The sequence below is a fragment of the Saimiri boliviensis genome, chromosome 16, assembly GCF_048565385.1.
Source record: "Saimiri boliviensis isolate mSaiBol1 chromosome 16, mSaiBol1.pri, whole genome shotgun sequence".
Taxonomy (NCBI): Eukaryota; Metazoa; Chordata; class Mammalia; order Primates; family Cebidae; genus Saimiri; species Saimiri boliviensis.
This window is the reverse complement of record NC_133464.1, coordinates 19,057,560-19,068,694: the sequence shown is the minus strand read 5'-3', so window position 1 is coordinate 19,068,694 and position 11,135 is coordinate 19,057,560. Positions and strand designations below refer to the sequence as shown.

Genomic DNA, 11,135 nt, shown 5'->3' with positions numbered 1-11,135 from the left:
TTTTTTCCTTCTAATCTGCCTGAAACGAATAGGGAGAAAATTCTGAGGTGTTTCTTAATTAAGCAATAAGAAATGATGATGGGTGGTCTGCACTGACTTACTTAGAGTTGTAAAACATAAAAAGGGGAAAAGAGTTAAGTACCTCTAAATCCTCAGGCATCTGACTTCCCCATGAATGTGCCTTATTGCTATTAGTAAGAAGTCTTTCCTTCGTTCAAATTAGGGAGATCCAAAATGATGTGGAAAAAAACTCAGATTCAAGAAAGAGTGAAGACTGTGAGTGATGCAGGGAAACACACACACACACACACACACACACACACACACACACACCACCTTTTTTTTTTTTTTTTTTTTTTTTTGCAAATTTGTAAAGCAAATGTCTCCCTTTGGCAGAGGGGAGGAAAGAGTAATGCAAGATGCCAGTGCTAGGGCAAAGGGCTCTTGCTACTGTGCAGTTATTACTTAGCCTAGTAGCTTCTGAGCATGGTCTGCAGCACTGTCTTCTTGACCAAGCAGATAATGCAACTACAGCAACTGCAAAGGGTTAGGCAATGAGGAAGGTGCTGGGTGCGACTAAGCAGCATGAGCCAGCTCCACCTAAAGGGATTCCTGTGCAATTCCAAGACATTCATTCAGTACACCACTGGTAAAGAAAACAGGTCTAAGAGCAAAAATCTCCTCCACCAAAACCAGTTTGTAATCTCTTTCTTAAAATCACCATGAACATGAGTACCTAAACCCTTAACCTACTTGCTAATCCCCATTTTCAAACTAGGACTTAGAATCCCTACTAACTACTTACTAGCAAATCCCGAGAGCTTAACAGATAAGCATCTCAGGTAAATATTCTATCTATTCAGACCATTGACCCAGGAGATCTTTTCCTGCTGCTTTTATTAAAATCCAAGACAAAAAATAAGAATTAACTCAGGAATAGTCTTTCATACTGTGGTATATACTTCTCACTTCCATGAAAAATTTACCCATGTCTTAGTTTGCATCATTGTATTGAATGATCTGTTAACAGTTGTTATAACAGCAAAAGCAACAACAAATACATGCTTATCTGTCCTGCCATGATAATTGCAAACTTTATCTAAAGGTGATCAGAATGTGCCACCCCAAAATATGCCACTTTCACATAAGAATTATTTTGAACCAAAGACAAGTGAGAAACATCAGACATAAGAGGAATTTTTCTTCCTCCCCGGTTTTGTCTAAAAGCAAGGCATAAATTTCCCATTGCAAAGGTGACATAAATTTTTATTTGTAAAGGCATTCACATCTTTCTTACCAGAAAGAAGAGAAAATTGTTATTTCCATAACAATCTTGCCAAACAACTCTTATCTACTATATATTTATAGTCACCATCCCACAGTTTACCTCCCCTAGGTGCCCCAATCCCCCTTTTTCTAGTGAGGTCACCACAATTTATCACCCTCTGTTAGGATGGTATGTAAGTTCCCAATTCTAACCACCCCTTTGAGTTACTCATCAGTGAGTTCTCCCTCATGTCCTACATATTCGGTGTGTAAATAGACTCTGGGTTTTTCTTCTTATTTTAACCAGACTTTTATCAGTTTAGTTCATAGGCCCAGCCACTAAGCCTAAGATGATAGAGGAGAAGTTTGCTGTTTCTTACTTATTCTTATAGGAATTATATGGAATAAGTGTACCATGCCACCAACTCACTTCGTATTATTTACCATTTCACTTTCATTTGGTATTTTTCTCCACAAAGAGGCCAAAATCTGGTGGTTTGAAAGACTTCATTAAATATAGGAATTAAATATAGTACTGGTGTTTTTGTAATTCGTTACTTATCTATTTCATATTTGCTAACTCACCTACTCACTAAAATTCATTTTCACAGTAATTTGCAGACATTCATATGCACAGAACAGTGAAATGTTTAAGTCGTTTGATGTCCACATTCTAGCTGAGGTTCAGCAAGGTTATGCTCTGCTTTCTCATTTCAACTCTCATACTAAAACTAGTGTTCTTTTCACAGTCTATTTAATGCCATCTTTTTCTCATTTTTGTGCTTTCTGTTGATTTTGCTGTTTACAATGTCCCCCTCCTCCACAAAATATATTGCTGAAGTGCTGTGTACTGTTCCTAAAGCCAAGGAGTCTGTGAGGTGTCTTACAGAGAAAATGTGTGTGTCAGATAGGCTTTATTCAGGCATGTTACAATGTTTGTGGTGGTAAGTTGAAAGTTAATGAATCAACAATATGGCACAATTAGGTTGCAACAAAGGCCCAGCTCCCTGAAAGAACAGTAACCTACCTCTGTGTGTCATCATCGTGCCCTCCAATCTGGCCAAGAAGAAGGCAGCCAAAAAGAAGGAGTCTGCCAAAGCTTGACAGTAGCCCAGAAAAGGACATAAAGAAAGTGGAGATGCTCTCACAGAACCACAGGTGGCAGAGGAGAAAACAGGCCAGTGGTAGAGAGACCACAGACGTGGATTTGCTGACCAAGGAGCTAGAGGACTTTGAGATGAAGAAAGCTGCTGCTCAAGCCTCACTGGTGGCCTGGCCTCTCACCCCAGCAGTACCGATGATCATATTATCAACCTCTCACTCACCTTACGGTCAAGAGCTGCTCAGTGACACCAAACTGGAATTAAACTCAGGCCATTGTTATGGCCTCATTGGCTTAAGTGGAATTGGAAAGTCCGTGGTGCTCTCTGCTACTGGGAAACATGAAGTGCCCATCTCTGAGCACATCGACATTTCCCATCTGACTCAAGAGATGCCCCCTAATGACAAGACACCTTTGCAGTGTGTGATGAAAGTCAAAACAGAGCAGACCATACTGGAGAGGGAGGCAGAGCTGCTGGTTCATGAGGATGCGGAGTGTAAGAAGTTCATGGAGCTCTACAAGTGCCTGGAGGAGCTGGAGGAGCCAACAAGGCACAGATGAGGGCCTCGCGGATATTGCATGGACTGGGTTTCACACCTGCCGTGTGGCACAAGAAGCTAAAAGACTTCAGTGGGATCAGGACGATGAGGGTTGCCTTTGCCAGAGCCCTCTTTATTCGGCTCTTAATGCTGCTCCTGGATGAGTCCACCAAACACGTGGACCCAGATGCCTGCATGTGTTTGGAAGAAGAGCTAAAAACTTTTAAGTGCATCTTGGTCCTCCTCTCCCATTCCCAGGATTTTCCAGATGGAGTCTGTACCAACATCATTCACATGCACAACAAGAAACTGAAGTATTATATGAGTAATTATGATCAGTATGTGAAGACACGGCTAGAGCTGGAGAACCAGATGAAGAGATTTCACTGGGAGCAGGATCAGACTGCACACATGAAGAACTACAATGTGAGGTTTGGTCATGGCAATGCCAAACTGGCCCGGCAGGCCCAAAGCAAGGAAAAGAAAATTATGGCATCAGGACTGACAGGGTCGTGAGCAACAAGACACTGTCATTTTATTTCCCACTATGTGGCAAGATCCCTCCACCCATCATTATGGTGCAAAATGTGAACTTAAAGTATACAAAAGATGGGTCTTGCACTTTCAACAATCTAGAATTTGGAATTGACCTTGACACACGAGTGGTTCTGGTAGGGAAAATGGAGCAGGGAAGTCAACTCTTCTGAAGCTGCTAACTGGAGAGCTACTGCCCACAGATGGCATGATCCAAAAACACTCATGTCAAGATAGGGTGTTACCATCAGCATTTACAAGAGAAGCTGGACTTAGACCTCTTGCCTTTGGAGTACATGATGAAGTGCTACCCAGAGATCAAGGAGCAAGAAGAAATGAGGAAGATCACTGGGCAATATGATTTCACTGGGAAACAACAGATGAGCCCAAACTGGAACTTGTCAGATGGGCAGAAGTGCCGAGTGTGTCTGGCCTGGCTCGCCTGGCAGAACCCCCACATGCTCTTCCTGGATGAGCCCACCAATCATCTGGATGTTGAGAGCATCGATGCCCTGGCAAATTTCATCAATGAGTTTGAGGGTGGTATGATGCTGGTCAGCCATGACTTCAGACTCATTCAGCAAGTTGCACAGGAAATTTGGGTCTGTGAGAAGTAGACAATCACCAAGAAGACTGGAGACATCCTGGCTTACAAGGACCACCGCAAGTCCAAGCTGATGGATGAGGAGCGCAAGCTCACCAAGAAGACCCACAATATGTAAGCCGTCTACCTGTGTTCAGGTCAGGAGCTCCATCTGGGAACTAACAGCTGCTATCCTGACCAGTCACTCAGGGAAGGACCCTGGGGCTACACTCCTGTATTGCTATAACATGGCTCCCCAGCCTCTCCCCTGCCCCTCAACCTGCCTTAGCTACACTCTCTTACCTACAGCTGGACAGTACCTGTCTGTTTCCTGTCCTCCTTCCAGTTACGTCTGTCTATGTCTGTACTCGGCTGGCCATTCCTTCCAGCCCCTTGCTGGTTACCTTACTCTGAGTGTGATGCAGTCAGAGGCACCTGTGGTTTAGCCCAAGGGCCCACGCCCTGGATTTGGCCTGCAGAGGAGCTTAGCATCCTTGTTTTCCAGGTTTTGGTGATGTTGGAGGAATACGCCCCAGCCTATGGCTCCCGTTCCTTTTGGCTTCTGGTTTGGAGCTCTGGACCAGGACTTTCATCCTGGTCAGTTTTTAATTAACTATTTAACAATGTAACTTTTTTGTTATTGTTACACTGTAAGTTCTGGAGTACATGTGCAGAATGTGCAGGTTTGTTATATAGGTATACATGTGCCATGGTGGCTTGCTGTATCCATTACCCCATCAGCTGCATCAGGTATTTCTCCTAAAGCTATCCCTCCCCTAGACCCCCACCCCCCTGCTATCTCTCCCTCAGTCCCCAACCCCCTGACAGGCCCCGTGTGTGATGTTATCCTCCCCGTGTCCATGTGTTCTCCTTATTCAACACCCACTTATGAGCGCATGCAGAGTTGTTATTGTTTGTTTGTTTTGTTTTTGAGATGGAGTCTTGCTGGGTTGCCAGGCTGGAATGTAGTGGTGCCATCTTGGCTCACTACAACTTCTGCCTCTCAGGATCAAGTGATTCTCCTGCCTCAGCCTCCTGAGCAGCTGGGACTACAGGGGTGCACCACCACACCAAGCTAATTTTTGTATTTTTAGTAGAGACAGGGTTTCACTATGTTGGCCAGGCTGGTCTTGAACTCTTGACCTTGTGATCTGCTCTCCTCGGCCTCCCAAATTGCTGGGATTACAGGCATGAGTCATTGTGCCCAACTTAACAGTGTAACTTTTAGACCTGCATGACATCTACAAAGTGCCCAGTAAGGAAAGAGAAAGCCATGAAAAAAAAAAAAGAAAGAAACACAAATAAAGTTATATGTTGATCAATTGATTCAAATGTTATGACCAGAGCCTTGTAGGAACCCCCTACATTTCCCCCTAGGGGCAATGGCTCAGTCTTCACTACAGCATTACAGAACATAATTTCCATAAATAATGAGAATCAACTGTGTCATCAAGATTGTTGTATGTGCTTTTCTACTCAGTTGACTCTAACCAAAACTGATAATAGTTGCAATGGTCTTGATGTTAAGTCACATCCATTTTAATGGAGATGTCTTCTCTGGTTTCCTCTTTATCATCTTAGCGTATAGATCCAAAAAGTCTTGATCTCAACCACAACTAGAACTCTCTAACACAATGTTTCCCTCTGTATATGTAGCTTTTTGACCAGCTTTGACCCTGCTTAAAACCCTGAGGACTGAGAAAATTAATATCTTGGTGTGCCTTTAACTCCATTCTAAGAAGTGAGAGATGGTGATATGAGCTAGATCCTAAAGAATACTTGGAAGCCTTCTAGACTTTCGATGACCTAGGAATTCCATTGATGTCACATATGCCTTTGTAGAAAAGAGGGAATTTCACTCCTATCTCGGTCAGCAGCCCCAGCAGGCACAGCTACATAATTTACCAGTCCACTGAAAATGAAAACATGGGATGCCTTATATAGGAAAAAAGTACATTTATAGGTGCTAAAATATAAATGCTTTCATTTCTTCTGTGGTCTCTCTTCCTCAATTTACCATGCACTTTTTTTTAACTTGCTATTTAATTCTGTTCTAAGAAAATAAAAATATTAGCACATATTTTATTGTTTATTTTCTTATCAAGCACTGCCAGTTTTAAAAGAAAATATATGTGCATTTAACAGATATCCCTGAAATTACACAATCTTTATTTCATAGTTTATACATGCATATGTATTTTGTTCTTATCAAAGCAGTGAAAACGCTGCGCAATATTAACTCAAGAGATTCTATTTCACATCTTGATACTCACAGATTCTACCAACATGCTCTATCTTTAGCCTACTGATGAGGAAGGAAGAACTGAAAGAAAAATAACTATGGGTTGTTCTATTTATTTTCTTTTCATGTCGTCATTTTCAGGGTAGGTGGTTGACTAACACGGAAGTAATACAAGTAAGGAAATATATGATAAATTTCCTTAGTCATTTATCTTACTTAGAATTGCCTTCTTGCTGCATTTGAAGCAAATTCTCATTCAAATGGAAACATGGTCCCTCTGTGTGTCAGCTCCCCTACTCACCCAGTTATAGCTGTGACATGTCTGCTAATGCTAACTTTGAGTCTCGCTGAACTCCCACACATCATAGGTTCCCTGGAATTTTGTTCTCATGGAACATTACAAAGGCTACATGTGAAAGTGGTGACAAGGAACAGAAGACATATATATTTTTCACCTAACTTCTGTTCATATACATGTTGCATTGTCCCATCATATGTTACATACAAAGTACACATTCAAAGATAAAATTATCAAGAATTTCAAGATAATGACAAGAGAGCATTGAAGCAAGCCCAGGGCCCTTCTGAGTATGGGACCCTGTGAAACAGTACAAGTCACACACCAATGAAGATGGCTCTGGTACCCAGCCCAGGCTGGGCCATGCATTCAGAACCCATGTGTGGCTACTAGAATTACTTGTGGAAAACACTCACTAACCTAAAAAGTGTGGTCTTGAAACAAGGAACTACTTCCCAGAGAATAACAAGCCCTTGCAATAGTGAATGTGGTCATTCAGCCTGGATTGGTACCAGTTATCAAAAAGGAAGCTCTGGACCTAGAACTAGCCGAGCAAATTGCAGGAAGTCACTTAAAAAGGCACTGAGATGATCTCATGTACAAAAAAAAAAAAAAGAAGAAGAAGAAATCTGAGATCTGGATCTGAGTGAGATGTCACACAGATCAGATGAGCTCTGAAAAATACATACATCTTTAGAAAGAGATGAGCATCAGCAGGTGTTTCAAAATCAATCGTGCCTGTAGGGAATGGTTTGAAGAAAAGAGAAGATTTCCAATGTATAAAGTGAAAAACTGCTCAAAGCAGAGGATTGAAGTTGGGTCAGGGTGGTAAACAGAACAAGAGAAGGAGGAAGGAAAAGAGTCTGTTTTAGAAGCAGTCACATGAGTGCCTTTCACAATGAGGGAGGATAGGAGATTTCATGTGAGGTGCTGTTATTTAAACTCTGAAGGTGAGAACGAGAGTTTAAACTTGAGAAAATGAGAGGAAGCAATTTTCAGAAACTGTGAGTGCAGGTAGTGAGAGGAGAACAACCAAATGAAAGATAATGCTGGCAGAGGGCTCTGAAGGTTGGATGGGAGGAAGAGTAAGAAAGCAGAGGCCAGACACAGTTATTAATTGATGATTTGGCTTTGCAGATTTGATTGTCCTTCTAAAATCATTTGTGTTTTTAAAATATGAAATGGATTACTACACATAGTTGTGTCTTGTGGCAAACAGACTCTAAGGTGGTACCCACGGTCCCTGCATCCCAGTTTCACACTCCTGTGTGGTTCCTTCCACTTGAGTGCACATGGCACCTGGCACTTACTTCTAACTGTATTAGTCCATTCTCACGCAGTGAAGAAATACCTGAGACTGGGCAATTGATAAAGATAAGAGGTTTCATTGACTCACAGTTCTGTGTGGCTGGGAAGGCCTCAGGAAACTTACAATCATGGTGGAAGGCACCTCTTCACAGGGTGGCAGGAGAAAGAATGAGTGCAAGCAGAAGAAATGCCATATGCTTATGAAACCATCAGATCTTGTGAGACTCACTCATTATCATGAGAACAGCATGAAGGAAGCAGCTCCCATGATGCAATTGCCTCCACCTGTTCCCATCCTTGACATGAGGCTATTACAAAGATTACAATTCAAGGTGAGATTTGGGTGAGGACACAAAGCCAAATCATATCAGGGAAGAAGGCCTCAAGTGAAACCATATCACTAACCAATAGAAAATAGCAAAGGTAAAGGGAAATACATGAGGTATGTGAATTATGAAATTACGTTACCTAAGATTGTGATACCTTCCTTGCCAAAAGCTTCTCCCCCTTGCTATCTTTAAAGAAACAAGCAAAAATATCAGAAAGGTCCAGTAGCATCCAGATGACAACCAGCAAGTAACTGAGGCCTTCAGTCAAACAGGCCACTGTTTATTGAATGCTACCAATAACCATGTGAGCTGGGAAGCAGACCCTTCCCCAGTCCAGCCTCTGATGAAACATCAACCCTGGCTATTGCCTTCATTTCAGCCTTGTGAGACCCTGAGCAGGAAATCTAGCTATGCTGTGCCTGGACTTCAGACCCACAGAAACTATGAGATAATAGATGTTTGTGGTTTTGCACCTTCAAGTTTGTGTCCATTTGTTACACAGCATCAATAACCGATACATGTGTACAGAATTTTATAAAGTTGAAGTTGACTTGTGGGTCATTTAACTTTCATCCTCATTTTGTCTTTTCTTCAAACCTTGCTTTCTTTCTCTGCAGGCATAATAAAGTCCTAAATCAAGAATCTAGTAAGAACCCACCACATCTTTTATTAATGGTTAAAACATAATCATAATATCTTTCAGAGTTTAAAAAAAATTATAAGATAGTGCATGAAGGGAAAAAAGAGGTTGTGTTAAATATTTTCAAGGACAAAAATGGAGGAGAGTGCTCATCTCTGTATACGGGTTGAGTATACCTTATTCAAAATGCTTGGCGTCGGGAGCTAGGGCTCCCATCTGTAATTCCAGCACTCTGGAAGGTTGAGGCATGAGAATCATTTGAACTCAGGAGTTCAAGACCAGCTTGGGCAACAAAGCAAGACCTCATCTCTACTAAAAAAAAAAAAAAAAAAAAAAAAAAAAAAAAAAAAAATTAGTTGGGCATGGTGGTGTGTGCCTGTAGTCCCACCTACTCAGGAGGCTGAGGTGGGAGGATCATTTGGGCCAAAAAGTTGAAGCTGCAGTGAGCCATGATTTTGCCACTGTACTCTAGCCTAGGTGACAGAGCAAGACCCTGCCTCAAAAAAAAAAAAAAAGAAAGAAAGAAAGAAAGAAAAGAAAAGAAAAAGAAGAAGAAAAAAAAACTTTGGACCAGAAGTGTTTCAGATTTCAGATGTTTTCTAATTTTGGAAAATTTGCATATACATAATGAAATATCTCATAGAGGGGACCCAAGTCTAAACATGATATTCATTTATATCTGATAGACACATTAAACACATCATCTGTATGTTCAATAATGATTTTATATAATATGTTTAATATTTTTATACATGAAACAAACTTTGTGTATGTTGAACCATTTTACTACCATTTGTAGGTGTGCTTGCATGGGGGAATCTGGGTATGTCCAGAAAAGGTACATTGCAGCTGAAGGGGGATTGGAGGGTCTTTTTTTCTTGGGGTTGCTAAACAAACAATGTGTTGTGCACCTGCATTTTGGTTGCAACCTGTCATATGAGGTCAGGTGTGGAATTTTCCACTGGTAGCATCATGTCAGCACTCAAAAGGTTTCAGATCTTGGAGAAGTTCAGATTTTGGATTTTTAGATTTGGGATGCTCAATCATTTTAAAGAATTCAAGTTGTGTAGTACCTTTATACCTTAAGATTACTGTTTCTGTTTTCACTAGGACAAATGAAATTCTAATAATTTAACATGAATAGGGGAAAATCTAGTTAATTTGTTTGAAAATATAAATTAAGGGCTAAACAGAAGAGACTGCTCTTTGTTCAAAAATCTAAGGATCCCCAAAAGCTAAGGAGAACTAAGATTACTTTTGATCTTATGCTTTTCCCTACACTTCTTGAAGCCAAGGCTATCAAGACCTCATTGCTGCTAAAAAGTTAAAAATTAGCTGGGCATGGCGGTGTGTGCCCAGCTAATAATATTATTACATATTAAAACCACTTTTATTTTCTCACTCTCTGAATCCAAAAACAAGCAAACAACAAACAAAATGCTTTACTCCATCTTTGTGGTGTTTTGGTTCACAAGAAATTACCAAACATGAATAAAGAAACTGCCCAAGGTTCTCAGTGTTCCTTCTGTAATGACATAATGACATGACCAACTATATGTCACATGCAAGAAATTTCCCTACCAATGACTATGTGTGTGTCCTTGAAGGAGGCTCTACCATTGATTATAGAAGGTGATGTAATCCTAGGTTTAATTTAGCTGCTAAGAAACTCAGAGCTAGATTCACTGTCCAACTTTGTAACTAAACTGTGTCAGGAACTGGTATGACTGATTCCTGTGTTCCTTCTGCTCTGTTGTTGTCTTTTTGTTGTTTTTCATTGTTCTCTGTTTTCCATTTTATTTACCTTTGTCAGCCAAAGCTACTGAGGACAAGTAAGGCAAAAATCCCATGGAAACAAAATGGTTCTCCATTCCTCTTTATCATCAAAACACATGAACTTCAGATTCACAAACATTAGTTCAGATTCAGTGAATGATCACTGAACCCTTTCTACATGCCAGCACCTTTTTTAGTGTTTTCATACATGTTACTAAGTCAATCCTTGCTTAGAAAAAGAATTTAGACTCAGATTTCTGCCTTTTTGTTCAGTGTTCTGTATCCTTTCTGTTGTATTACGGAGTTTCTCTGCATAAGCTTGATGGAATCTTGAAGATCATTTAATCACAGCACCTCCTTCCCTAATTTCACAGATGGACAAAATAAAGCACTGAGAGGTCAGCTTGCTTACCCAAGATCCAGCGGCTGGCAAATGGAAAACTTGGGATTAGATGTCCCCAGTCTCCTGACTCTGCGCCCACAATGTGGGCTCTCCCCAAGCTCTTTGTCTTTCCCTC

The 11,135-nt window shown here is 41.0% G+C and overlaps 1 pseudogene; it reads left to right on the top strand.

The window, feature by feature from the left end:
* Window positions 1-234: 234 nt before the first annotated feature.
* On the top strand, window positions 235-4,163 carry LOC101048524 (ATP-binding cassette sub-family F member 2 pseudogene; annotated as a pseudogene).
* Window positions 4,164-11,135: the final 6,972 nt, after the last annotated feature.